At 39.7% G+C, this 13460-nt stretch overlaps 1 protein-coding gene across 8 annotated transcripts in view; it reads left to right on the top strand.

The window, feature by feature from the left end:
* Positions 1-3812: 3812 nt before the first annotated feature.
* Positions 3813-13460, top strand: part of NCOA6 (nuclear receptor coactivator 6) — an 86657-nt gene continuing 77009 nt past the window's right edge. For 4 of the 8 annotated variants that reach the window (XM_074347177.1, XM_074347176.1, XM_074347175.1 and 1 more), the window contains exons 1-2: positions 3816-4026; positions 6485-6581. The gene's annotated coding sequence lies outside the window, so the exon portion shown is untranslated. Of the gene's footprint in view, positions 4027-4337; positions 5488-6484; positions 6582-13460 lie in introns of those variants that run through there. The other 4 variants (XM_074347179.1, XM_074347170.1, XM_074347172.1 and 1 more) reach the window with 4 other exon arrangements.

The following is a 13460-nucleotide window of genomic DNA, read 5'->3' as shown; positions in this document are numbered from 1 at the left end:
CTTAAGCTTATTTGGACAAACATATGAAAGTAGAAGTTCAATAAATGCCAATCAAATTCTTTACATCAAAGAATAATTGATTTGCTTTTTCTTTACCTAAGTCTGAATCCAGAACAATCCTGGATGTCTTAGGACTACTTTTCTAGCTCAAAACATTCTGTGAAACAGCCGATAACCTTTTCAGAAGCCTCCATTAATGTGCTGATTGTTCAGGCCATCAGAGGTGCAAGGCACTCTCCTAAACATTTTATATCTACTAATTCATTTAATCCTCTAATCCCTATCTGTACAGTACCCATTATCTGCACTTTACAGATGAGGCAACTGTAGCACAAAAATTTAAGTTATATTACAAGGAATGATATTTCAAAAATACTTTCTTTGGGGAGCTTATAGTCTATTAGGAATACAAAACAAAAGGAAAAACATGTAAGGATTAAAAAAGAAGAAACTAGAGAAGAAAATGCTTTGAACCCTGTAGGACAAGTCATTTTTCTCCTTTCGGTCCCAGTTTCCTCATCTGCATAACAAGAAGTTTGGACTTATCCAAGGATACATAGCTAATAAATGACAGAGCTAGAATCTGAACTTGAGAATTTTGGCTTCAGAGCTCAGTCTTGTAATCACTGTGCTATACTTAGTGCCAGTTCATGGCCTGTTTCTGTTCTTTGCTGCCTTCCTGTGGGCAACAAATATCTATGTTACCTATGCTCCTGCTACTTTCACCTATGGGATATGTAGGTGCCCAAGTGGGCCCCTGAATGCAACTCCCTGCATTCTTGCCAATCCCAGGAAAACCTCTAACCTTTGATTTAAGGACAGGGATAACAAGGTTAAAAAAATGAAGATATTGGCTTAGGTTCTGGTATATATTTTTTAATTATGGTAAAATTATATAACATAAAATTTGCCATTTTAACTATTTTTAAGTGTATAGCTCTGTGGCATTATTGTGCAACCATTACCACTATCCATCTCCAGAACATTTTTTTATCTTCCCCAACTGAAATTCTGTACTCCTGAAATAGTAACTATCCATTACTCCCTCTCTTCAGTACTTGGCAATCAGTATCCTACTTTCTGTCTCTATGAACTGACTACTCTAGGAATCTAATATAAGAGGAATCAGATAGTATTTGTCCTTTTGTGACTGGCTTATTTCACTTAGCATAGTATCTTCAAGGTTCACCCATGTTACAGCATGTGTCAAAGTTTCCTTCCTTTTTAAGGCTGAATAATATTCCATCATTTGTATATGCCACATTTTGCTTATCCATTCATCTGACAGACACTTGGGTTGCTTCCACTTTTGGCTATGGTGAATAATGCTGCTATAAACATGGGTGTACAAATATCTGTTCAAGTCCCTGTTTCTACTTTTTAGGGGTAAATATCCAGAAGTGGGATTGCTGGATCATATGGTAATTCTATATGTAACTTTTTGAGGAAACTTCAAACTGTTTTCCACAGCTGCTGAACCATTTACATTCCCACCAGCAACACATAAGTGTTCCAATTTCTCCATATCCTCACCAACACTTGTGATTTTGTTTTGAGTGTGTGTTTTTTAATAATAGCCATTCTATTACGAATGAATTGAATTCATAGAATTCATTCCATATGAGTGAAGTGGTCTTATTGCGTTTTTGATTTGCATTGCCCCAGTGACTAGTGATGTGGAATGTCTTTTCATGTGCTTAAAGGCCATTTGTATGTCTTCTTTAGAGAAATGTCTATTCAGGTCCTTCACCAAGTTTTAAATTGGATTTTTGTTGTTGCTGAGTTTCTAGAATCTTTCAGAGCTTTCTTACCTTTAGAAATTTTTGTGAGACTTGGAGGTGTGTTGATGATGTCATAGTCTCTGGGCTGGCTTTTGGCAGAATCCTTGTCTCTGTAGGATATAATAACCAGAGTTTCTCATTCAGTATTTCAGATTAATTAGTCAATCAAGTAATTCATTAATTGTATCATTATCCAAAGAGTCACTCTTTGATTATATCAGATTTCCAGGCTAATACGAAAGAGTACATGCTCATTTATTTATAAGAAGTTCAAGAATTGCCAAAGTTGACCTATGGTCTAGAACTTAGAATAATAGTAGTTACCTCTGGGGAGCAAGTATTGACTTGGGTGGGGGACAAATTCTGGGTTGATAATTCCCTAACTTGATCTAGGTGGTGGTAACACAGGAACATAGGTGAAAGTTATTAGGTATACATGTAAAATGTTTGCATTTTCTTGTACCTAAATTATATCTTGCTTTTTAAAAGTTAAAAGAAAAAAAATTTTGAATTTATTTCTCAGGCTGTTGTAAATCCTTTTGGTGTTAACTTTATGGGCTCAAGTGTCTGAGGTGCCCCTTTGGCCACCTGTGGTTCATTTTATTTTTCTCTGCCCCTCTGGGCCCAGCACCAGCACAGTACTCAGGATTCACACACAGCAAATATTTATTGAAGGTTTCCTCTGTGTCAGGCACTGTGCTATGTACTGAGGAAACATAGGTAAACAAGGTGGTTAAAGTCTCTCTCCTAATGGGGCCCAAAGTCTAGTGGTGAAGACAGGAATTAAACAACTTAGTGCATCCTATTGAGGATGAGTAAGAAAACCTATGAGTAAGAAAACCTATCTGGAGAATCCTCAAGGAAGGTATCCTTGGGTTAGTGATGTTTGAGCTGGGATCTGAAGGCTGATGAATTATTTAAGTGGGGAGCATTTCAGGCAGAGGGATCAGCATGTGCAAGGGTCCTGAGAAGAGAGGAAGTACAATGTGTGAAGATCAATGTAGTTACAGCCCACAGAGAAGGGAAGAGGGCCCTGAGATAAGTCTGGAGATGTGGGAAGGACAACAGTGAGACAGCTATTTGGCCTTTATCTTAAGAGCAACTTGGAACCATCAAATAGTTTTAAATAGGGGAGAGACGTGAATAGATTTCTGACTTAGAAACATTACTCTAACAGTAGGGTGGAGAATAGATTTGAGTGGAGCCAGGGAGAATGTGAAAAGGCCTTAGATGGCTACTGCACCAATCCAAGCACAGAGTGTGTGCTTAATAAATATTTGGGGAGTGAAAGGACTCCTATCCCTTTTTCTTAGATGAGACCAGTATGCCTGTGCTATGCAATCAGCTAACAACCCCCCAGCTCATCTACCTAATGTGGTGCTCGTAATAGACCCTTAACTCCCATTTTACAGATGAGAAAGCTGAGGTTCAGAGGCAAAGAAAATCACACAGCTATTAAGTGCAAAAGCCAGATGGGAATTCAGGCCTGTATGATACACATTAAGTCCAGTGCTGGGAAAGCCTCCCTACATTTGGGGAGAGTGGAGGGGGCCACACTCCTTTGTACCTACGGAGCTTGCTAGGGTAATGGTGATGGGAAAAAGTAGAGAGGGACTTATAGGCAAATAATAAAGGCTAAAGTTGTCTATATCACCATTAACGTTATTAGACTATGTGTCAGGCACTGTGCCAAGTGCTTTCCATGTCTTCCCTCATTTCCTCTTTCCAAACACTATTATTATCCCCACATTTCAGGTGCATAAACGGAAGCTTGGAGAGTTGACTTGCCCAAGGATACTTGGCTAGAGGGCTCCTATAGAAATGTGCAATGACTCCAAAGTGGCGGCAGCAACCACTGGCGATATTACAGCGCCAGGAGACACATATATCTAACAGTCCCGAGTTCTAAGCTCTGCACCCAAGTGAGCCGGCGCACGCTCGGCCTCGCGGTCCCTGAGACGTTTGGTCACGTGGCCAAAGCCCCGCCCCCAGGTCTGTCCCGCCCCCTCCCGCGCTCCCTCCCTCTCTCCCTCCCTCCCCCTCCCTCTCTGGCCCGGTCCGGCCCATCCCCCTCCCCGCCGGCTCCCTGAGGCCCAGCCGGGTCGGGCTGCGGGCGGCCGGGCGCCGACGGCCGGACTGACGGGCACACACGAAGACGGACGGGCGGACACACGGAGGGCCGCGGGCACGCACGGCCCGGGCCGGTGCTCCGAGGCCCGCCCGAGAGGGCTGGGGCCGCGCTCAGGTGAGGTGACGGCGACGCGGGCCCGTAAGGGGTGGGCCCGCCGGGCGTCCAAGGTGCCGGCTCGGCTGGCTCGGCTAGAAGGAGGCGCCGCCCGGGCCCGGCGCGGGAAAATGGCGCCGGCCGACAGTGGAGCATAGCCCCTGTGCGGGCCCGGCCCGGAGCCGCCCCGCCCGCCGCGCTCGTGTCCCCGTCGCCATGTTGGGGAGCGGGCCCTGGGCCTGCGGGCGGGGGCGCTGGAGGAGCGGGGCACAGTCCGGGTGGGGAGGGTGTGGGACGCGGGGTCTGGGGCACGGAGGGAGTGCTGGGCCAGCCGGGGTCTGCACGGGGTGGCGCTCCAGCCCCGAGGAACTGGCGGGAGCCGGGCGTGGGGTCGTGGCCGGGGTTGCGGCGAGAGGACGCTAGGTCCAAACGGAACCGGGGTCGGGATCTGTGGGGCTCGTGGGACAAGACATGGAGCAGGGTTAGGCTGTGGGCGGTGTTCAGGACCCCAAGTAGGTAGGGCCCGGTGGGGCGTGGGATCCGAGCTCAGGCTGTCAGGGCTGGGACAGTTCTTTGAGGTGGTGGTGAGAGGGTTGATTAGAAATTGGGGCCCTTTAGGTACAGACGGGGGTATCAGATTGGGGCAGTGCTCAGAGTCGCGGGGCAAGTCTGTATAACTCTCAAGGGACTGAGGAGTGGGTGTCCTCAGGATCCTCCATTCCTTAAGGAGGAGAGCAACAGGAAAAAGGAAGGCTTTGATGAGGAAGCGAGAAAAGAAGGACTGAGGTTTGGATGCAGGACCTGGTCAGCAAAAAGGGTCCAGAGTGGTACTGGTTGACAAGAAGAGAGAGAGCCTCCGTCAACTTAGGGAGTTTGTGTGTGTCTTTAAAAGGAGGGACTGAGCCTGTTTGTGGGCGGTGACCCAAGGTGTCTTCCCAGGAAGGGGACAGCCCCTGTTTTAAGAGCAGGGTCACCTGGGGAGGTCATCAGAAAGGCGTTTTTGAAGCCGTTGAGAATGAAGAGGATTGAATGTGTAAAAACTATAAAGACATTAGAGCATGTAGCGATTCCAGATCTTGTAGTGATTGTAACTGAGACACAGAAAGGTAAAGTTGCCTTCTCAACATCTTACCAGTTAGTGGCAGAAGGGATACTGGAACTCAGGCCTGCTGCCTTCCCATTCAACACACTGCCTTAGAGGAATTTGCTAGCTGAGAGAAAAGTATTAAGAAGTCAAGCATGGCAGCGTACATCAAAGAACTATGAATTAATTTTGTTTTTGTAATGAGTTCAAGTACAAAAGCTGAGGGGGATACAAAAAAGTATAGGTAACCAGCTATTTGATAATTTCTAGTGCACCTCCATTTGTGCAAAGAAGTTATCTTCAGGACCCTTTTGACTTCCAACTTTCTAGTTTTCAGAGATGCTCCTTCTCTTCTATATGTTTACTGTACAGCAGAGGGACACAGAAAACCTAAAAAGGTAACAGTGAACAATGGTAGAGACCCAGGGTCTCTATCATACCAAACTTTAATTGAAGTTTAATCATAATAGAGAAGAGTTCAAAGTCCCCATGGGCTATGATTGAAGGAAATGAGGGAAACTATGCAAATCAGTCATGGTATAGTAGTCCCAGAGCTCCCATGTAATCAAAAAGGACTTGAACAAAAAGATTAGGAGGATGTTAATAGCAATAAGATTTTCAATATATGTTCAATATGTATATAAAACAACTTATTTGTCCTGGGTGTTTCTAATGCAGGAAGGCCTAACCTTGTTTGTGCTATCAGCCCCTTTAGCATCAAGCAAAGCTTATTGATCCCTCTCAGAATAATATTTTTAATTGCATAAAGCAAAATACATTGGATTATAGAGAAACCAATTCGACTGAAATACATGTACCAAAATACACAAATTGTGATATAGTAATATAGATATACTTATTTATCAGCAAATTAAGAAATCAGATTTAGTGGTGGGTCTGATAATTATAATTTTAAAGACTTGATGAACATAAATAATTCTTTAAGATATTTGCAACAATTATATTATGATATAAAGATATCTGTGATTACTGTGGCAGAGTCACAGATACTGCTAATACCAGAATGGTTATTGCCTACATTTGTATTTGAAGAAAATGGTGACTTTCAGTTAGAGAGCTTAGTGAAAATAAAGAGGCAATTTTTTTCCTATCCAAGTCCGTAGACTGCCTCCCAAATTCTGTCTGTGGACCCCAGGTTAAGAAACCACTATTCAGCAGACATTTACTGTGCACTAAGACATCTACTTTCATCAACCATTATGCTAGGCTCTGAGGATTCAGAGGTCTTTAAGACAGGACAGGGTCTTTTCGCTTTAGATATTTAATCCCATAAGAGAAGTGGGCATATAAACAATGATAGTTCAGGATGGTAAATGCTGAAGGAGAGTTATCAGAGGTTCTAAGGACACAGAGGTGGTCATATCTCTGTTCTAGGAATCAGGGAAGATTTTGTGAACCAGTGGCACTTGAGACATGTCCTGAAGGGTAGAGGAGTTTGCCAGATGCAGAGTTGGAAGAGAAGAGCCTTCAGGTAAGGACATGCGTTTTCAGGGAATATAATTTAGTATGGCTGGTGCATAGTGTGTGTATGAAAGAATGATTGGAGGTGAGACTGGGAAGATTATTTGGAACCCGGTTGTGAAGGATCTTGCTAAGGAATTTGGATTGAATCCTTAGTTGATAGAGAGGGATTCAAGGTTTTCAAGTAGTAGAATTATAATGGGGTTTAATTTTTAGCAGGTAAATGGATGTTTTTCAGAGGGAGGGTTGACTGGAGAGCAGGGAAGGACGAGGGCCTGAACTAAGACAGAAGCTGTGAGCTTTGAACAGAGTTACAATTTTCAGATACTGATATAATTAACATTGTGAGTAGTGAGAGAGTAGGGGAAGTTTTTAGATTTCTAGTTTGGGATGGTGGCTGCCAAAGAGGTTTAAAAAATGGTAAAAAGAAAATAAGTGAGAATTGTCACAGATAATAAGGGAGAAGATGTTTTTTGGTCTCTTAATAGACTTTTGGAAGCCATTGCAAAGCTGTCAAGTGTGATGTTGTTTATTGCTTAAGGAAATCAGAGGTGTCAGCTGTACAAGACTGGGAAGGTATTCTTAAAATGTAGGAAAATCATAGCTATCTCTGTGAGGGGTTGGCAAGCTGTGGTGCCTGGGTCAAATCTGTTCGACCACCTATTTACATAAATAAGTTTTATTGCAACACAGGCACAGTCATTCAGTTACACATTGTCTTTGGCTATTTTCACACCACCAATGGCAGAGTTGAGTAGTTGTGACAGAGAATATATAGCTCACAAAGCTGAAAATATTTACTTTCTGGTCCTTTTCCAAATAGATTTGCCAATTCCTGATCTGTGTGTCTGAATGTTGGATGTTAAACTTCTGATTTGCCATCCAGTACCCATATGATGGAGACTGTCTTGGCATTGTCTTTCTGGCTGAGTCCTCCATGCTCTATGTATCTGCAGCATGACATAGACTCCTGAATATTTTATATTGGTCAGTGATGCAGAGGTCTACTGTTTGGGGTCCTCTGTGTGACAAGTGTGGTTAGTGCCAGGTTTTTACATTTGGGCCCTGCTGGGGCTTGTTTTGCCATTTTTCTACTGGGTTGTCTTTTTGAAAAGATTTCTTTGTATTTTCTGATTATTAATCCTTTGTTATATATATTACAGATACCGTTTCCCAGTTTGTTGCCAATCTTTTAAAGCTCTTTAGGTTGTGTTTTGTTAAAAAGAAGTTCTGAATTTTAATAAAGACAAATTTATCAATCTTTTCTGTCCCCAAGATTTTGAAATTATTCTTTGTATTATCTTTTTGAATCTCTACTGTTTCATCTTTGATATTTAGGTGTCTGATCTATCTGGAATTGACTCTTGTGTGTGGTGTGAGGTAGGGTCATTTCATCTTTTCCTATGTATAATTAATTATCCCAGCATCATTTATTGAATGGCACTTGTTTTCAAATTGTGAACTCTAGTGAAGTCTGTCTGAGGTCCTGTTTCCAGCTCCACTGCTTGCTAACTGTGTGACCTTGAACAAGTTGCATAACCTCTTTGTGCCTCAGTTTCTTCATCTTTAAAATAAAGATAATAGTATTTATCTCACAGAGTTGTTGTGAGGATTGGGTTAATTCATATAACATGTGTAGAGCAATGTGGTGTCTAGAAAATGCTCAACAGTGTTAACTGTTATTTAGCCTTATTGATCATTTCTGATTCCTTGCACCAGGCACAGAATAGAAGCTCAATATGCTCAACACAATTGTAGAATTAATTTAGTTTTCAGATCAAAACAGTATGGTTGAGAGCTAAGTGTTTCAGAAGATGCTTCAGGTTGCTGCTTAAGTTAGCTGCTGCCTTAGACTATCTGCTGGAGTGGAACTCCTCCCGCCCTATCACTTTTGCAGAGAACTTCTGTAGTGGAGGATGCAAACTGGCAGCCTGTAGTTGGATTTGACCTGTTTTGTTTGGCTTTTACGATTTTCTTTTTAATCGATTGAACCCAGGACCTCATGCATGCTAAGCACAGACTCTACTGCTGAGCTGTTATCCTCCAAAATTTTACACAAGTTTCTGACTTATCTTGAAAAATTGGAAGATCTATCAACAGCAAGCCCATACTCTTTCACAGCAATACAATACAAGTTGCAGCCTTTAGATAGGGTGTGCATTTCCTAGTTCTCTGCAGTCCTCACTACTCTCTTGCTTTGCTTATTTACTTTATCACCCTATAGGCATTTGATTTTCTACTTTTAACTTTACTGAAGTTTTCAATATTATTTCTCTTAAACCAATAAATGATCTATTGGGATGAGAAATGGTCAGGATGGCCAGAAGTTGACAGGTGAGTTTGTGGGCAGGTAAAAACTAAAATCTGTTTTGAAGGCTGAGTCATTTTTTATCATAATGAATAAATTTATTATTGAAATTAAAAGATGAGATGAAATTCAAGTCACTGAATATTTAGACATCTACTATGTGCTGGGTACTGTATTAGAAATGACCACATTAGTGATAGAAAACTAGCTGGCCAGCTATATGAACCACTACATAAGAGATCTTTTTGCTTGTGATGTGGAGCTGTTTTCCAAGAGAGCATTTGTATAACAGAGAGGAAATACAGGGATTCATTAATCTTTCAAAAATTTGTTGAGCCCTTCCATGGACATTGGGCTAGAACTCTGCAGAAAAAAGGACGAATCTAGGCAAGGTCACAGTGTCATGTGGGGCATATATAACATGTTATGAAGCTGAGATATCAGAGAATGGTACCTGAAAGAGGTGGCCTTTTAAGCAGGGCTGCCAAAAATGGTTAGGATCTTAATACTTGGAGATGAGACAGTATTTTGCAGGTTGAATGAAAGCATGAGTATAGCGATGAATGTTTCGGAGGTAGTAGAGAGTCTGGTTTGGTTGGTGAACAGGATTATTACAAGGCTGTTATTGAAGTAGAGGCTGGACAGGGAGATTGAACAACAGCAATAATAATAGTAGTGAGTCACATTTTTTTACATGCATACTATTTGCCAGATAATGTGCCATGCATTTTATAAATAGTATTTCACGTGCTCCTCACAACAACCCTGTGAGATAGGCACTATTCCCCCCCCCCTTTTTATAGATACAAAAAATGAGAAATAGAACTAACAATTGATAGAGAATGAATTTGAATCCAAAGCCTGTGTTCTTAGTCTCTGCATACTATACATGGGAGGCTTTGAATCCTTTCACTTATAGGCTGAGAAGTTTGGAATTGATTAAGTAATGGGGAGTCATCAAAATTTCTTGGCTGTATGGTAACATCATAAAATCTGTACATTAGGAAAGTAAGCCTGGTCATGAAGTATAGGAGCAGCATGGGGAGAAAGGAGAGAGATGGAACTAATTTACTCTCTCCCTCCTTACCAGACTGATTGTTCCTTAAGGACTGGACCTGCATCTTTCTGTCTCTCTTTCACTTACTTCAGCTCCAGTGTCTACTTACATAATGTCTGGCACATTTATTTATTTTTAAAAATTTAATCTTTTTCTACCTCACCTTATTCTAAAAAGGACTTAAGGTGGCTGCTTAGGAGCTCAATAAACATTTGCTGAGTTAATTAATATAGAGGTATATATAGATGTGTACATAAAGGGAGGACTGTGGCTTTGTTGGAGGGAGTAATGCAGCTCTAGAATTTGGTGATAAGTGTATTTTATATATAAATCATGTAAAGCGAAAGGCCTCATCCACATCTTTTTTTAACTTGTAAAGAATTGTATATTCTATGTCAGTTAGAATATTAACAATCATTTAATATTAATTGTATCAGTTAAAAAGCCAAACTCATAGGAACAGAGTAGAATGGTGGCTGTCAGAGACTAGGAGGTAGGGGAAAAGGGGATATGTGGGTCAAAGGTATAAACTTTCAGTTATAGTATGAATAAGTTTGGGGAATCTAATGTATAGCATGGTGACTATAGTTAACAGTACTGTATTATATACTTGAAAGTTGCTAAGAGAATAGATCTTAAATGTTCTCCCCATACACACAAAAATTGCTAATTTTGTGAGGTGGATTATCACTAACCTTATTGTGATAATCATTTTGAAATATTTATGTGTATCTATCTTGTTGTACATCTTAAACCTATGCAATGTTATATGTCATTTATATCCCAATAAACCTGGGGGGAAAACTATGTTAGTTTTAATAATACTAATGATCACCAAATTCAGAGAGTGTTCATACTTTAAAAAATATTTAGGTTTGTATTTAACATTGACTAGCTGGAAATCCCCCCCACACACACACACACACAAAGAGGCAGCAAAAGTTCCCATTAACCAGCTTCTTTACTGATACTGAACTTGTTGAATATTAGTTCCTTAGTACCATTTATGTACTTTTTCTAAAGACCAGAGAGCAGCAGCCTCTCCCAGGAAGAAATAGTCGTAAATTTGTGAATCAGATTCCTGTTTTGGATTTCACTCAGGGAAATTGCTCAAAAGGTTAGGTCCTTTGCTATAATTTTAAATGTTATATGGAAGTAAGGCTGTGTCCCTTCTATAAAATACAGATATAAAAAATTCAAACATTTGGAAACATTCAAAGACACTGAAATATCAAATACCAGTAAAGGTGAGATTTTTAGGTAAACCAGCATTTGACTAGACTTAATAAGACAGATCAACAGAGCATAAATAATGGATTTGTTAAATAAACATTCTTTCCCATTGTAGATATCAGCATTCAGTAGTATGTGTATATAAACACATGCACATATCAATGTGAGATATATTGATACAATGAATACAAGTAAATTTGAATCTAGGGATCCTAAAGAGAACAACCCTTCAACTGAGTTCTTTTAGGTTGTGTTTAGCTCTTCAGTGTGTGTGGAGATAACTGACTCAGAAGCATTACTATCAGAATAATTAACTATGGAGAAAAAAAATTGATTACAAAAGACAATATATGTTGACTACCTACCAGTGTTGAGAGGTGTATACAATTGATAAATAGTTTCTGCCTTCCAGGAAACTTGCCTCTTCCTAGCTTCCATCAATTCTTCACATTTCTTAGTTTGCAACTATATCACTTCAATCTCTGCCTCTGTTTTCACATGACATTCTCTCTGTGTCTCTGTCTCTGTGTCCAAATTTCCCTAATATAAGGATACCAGTCACAATGGATTGAAAGCCTACCCTACTCCAGTATGACCTCATCTTAATTAATTGCGTCTGTAGTGATCCTGTTGCTAATCAGGTCATGATCTGTGGTACTGGAGGTTAAGACTTTAACATATCTTTTAAGGGGACACAATTCAACTTAAAACAGGTGGCATGATACAAAAGTGTTAAATTAAAATTTACTAAATAAATTCAAGGGTATAATTGCAATGAGATGAGTTAAAGAGAGAATACCCAAGGGAATGATGGAAAGCATAAGGAATATTTAGAAAATAAAACAGAGAAGTCTGGTTTGCTGGTATGTTGAGGAGTTGTGGGGAGATGAAACCGGATTAATTTGTTGGGATCCTAGATGCCTGATCTAGGATATTTGAATGCTGCGAAGTAGGTAGTGTGTAGGTAGCTGCAGAATTTTGAAATAGTAGATAACTAATTCAAACTTTGGATAACTAACCCAAGCTGTAGGGAGATTTTATGATGAAGTGATCATGGATAAGTAAATAGTCTGAAGAAAAATAGATGGTCAGTGATACAACACACCCAGCCTCCTTCATTTGCCTATGCCAGTAACTTCACCAGGACAGTCAAGAAATGCCTCTTACCTAAAAAACAAAAACACTACAACGACAAGTGAGGGTTTTACTAGTCTTGTGGTCAGTCATCTGTGGGCATTGAGACACATCAGCTTTTTAGGGTCTCTATTCAATTCAAAAGTCTTTCTATGGATTTAAGTATTGATAATCATGTTGTTCATTTTCTTTCAAACTTGTCTTCAAAATCACCCATTTTCCATCCTGTTTTTTTACCTCTTGATTTTTCTCTGAACTGTTTTCAGTTCTTCCGTCTTATTAAAACATCTGACTAATGGAAAGAATTGAGAATTGTGTACTATCCAAGCCAGTGATACCCTTTTTTTCTGTGTCCTTTAAATGATGGTTATGTTGACTTTTGTCCACAATAGGACTGAATTCAGATTGTGAATATTCATTCAAATTGTGGTCAACAGTAGTGCTCGGGTCCTTTGCCTTATTTGTGTCCAGGCAGTTCTTCCTGATTCTATATTTGCATTGTTCCTATTTTCTCTAGGAGCTAGTATCTTCATGAAATTTTTAAAAACTGTGTTTAAATATTACAAACATGTAACTTCTTAGTCATCATATGCATAGTCTTTCATATAGTTTTTTATTATCTTTTTTCATTTGGCAATATATTGATACACTTTTCCACATGTCTATATAGTTATCATTTTTAATGAATACCTAATAACCAAAGTTTAAGTACATAATCAAAATTATTTGGCATTTGGGTGGTTTCCAGTTTGTTTTTATTTTTGGTTTTGCAATTCTAAATTATACTGCTTGCTGTAACATCTTTTTATAAATCTTTCTCCCTTTAATTTTTTTCCTTAGAATATATTCCCTAAAATAATTTAATTAGGTCTAAGGGTATCTCTTTTTAACCATATTGTTAGATTATTCTTTAGAATAACTACCAGTTTATATTGTGACTGGCCACTAGTTACTATTAGATTTTATAATTTTTTTTCTTCCAGTATAATAGTGGTACCTCACAGTTTTGTGGGAGTTTTGGTATTTTAAATGTTTTATTATGAAAAATTTCAAACACGCAAAAACAAAACCGTCTCAGAAATAATACACTGAACACCCTTATTCAGCATGTTGCCATATGCTTAATATACTTATGTTAAACTTTTAAAAATAAAGAC

The sequence above is a fragment of the Camelus bactrianus genome, chromosome 19, assembly GCF_048773025.1.
Source record: "Camelus bactrianus isolate YW-2024 breed Bactrian camel chromosome 19, ASM4877302v1, whole genome shotgun sequence".
Taxonomy (NCBI): Eukaryota; Metazoa; Chordata; class Mammalia; order Artiodactyla; family Camelidae; genus Camelus; species Camelus bactrianus.
This window is presented reverse-complemented; position numbering and strand designations above follow the sequence as displayed.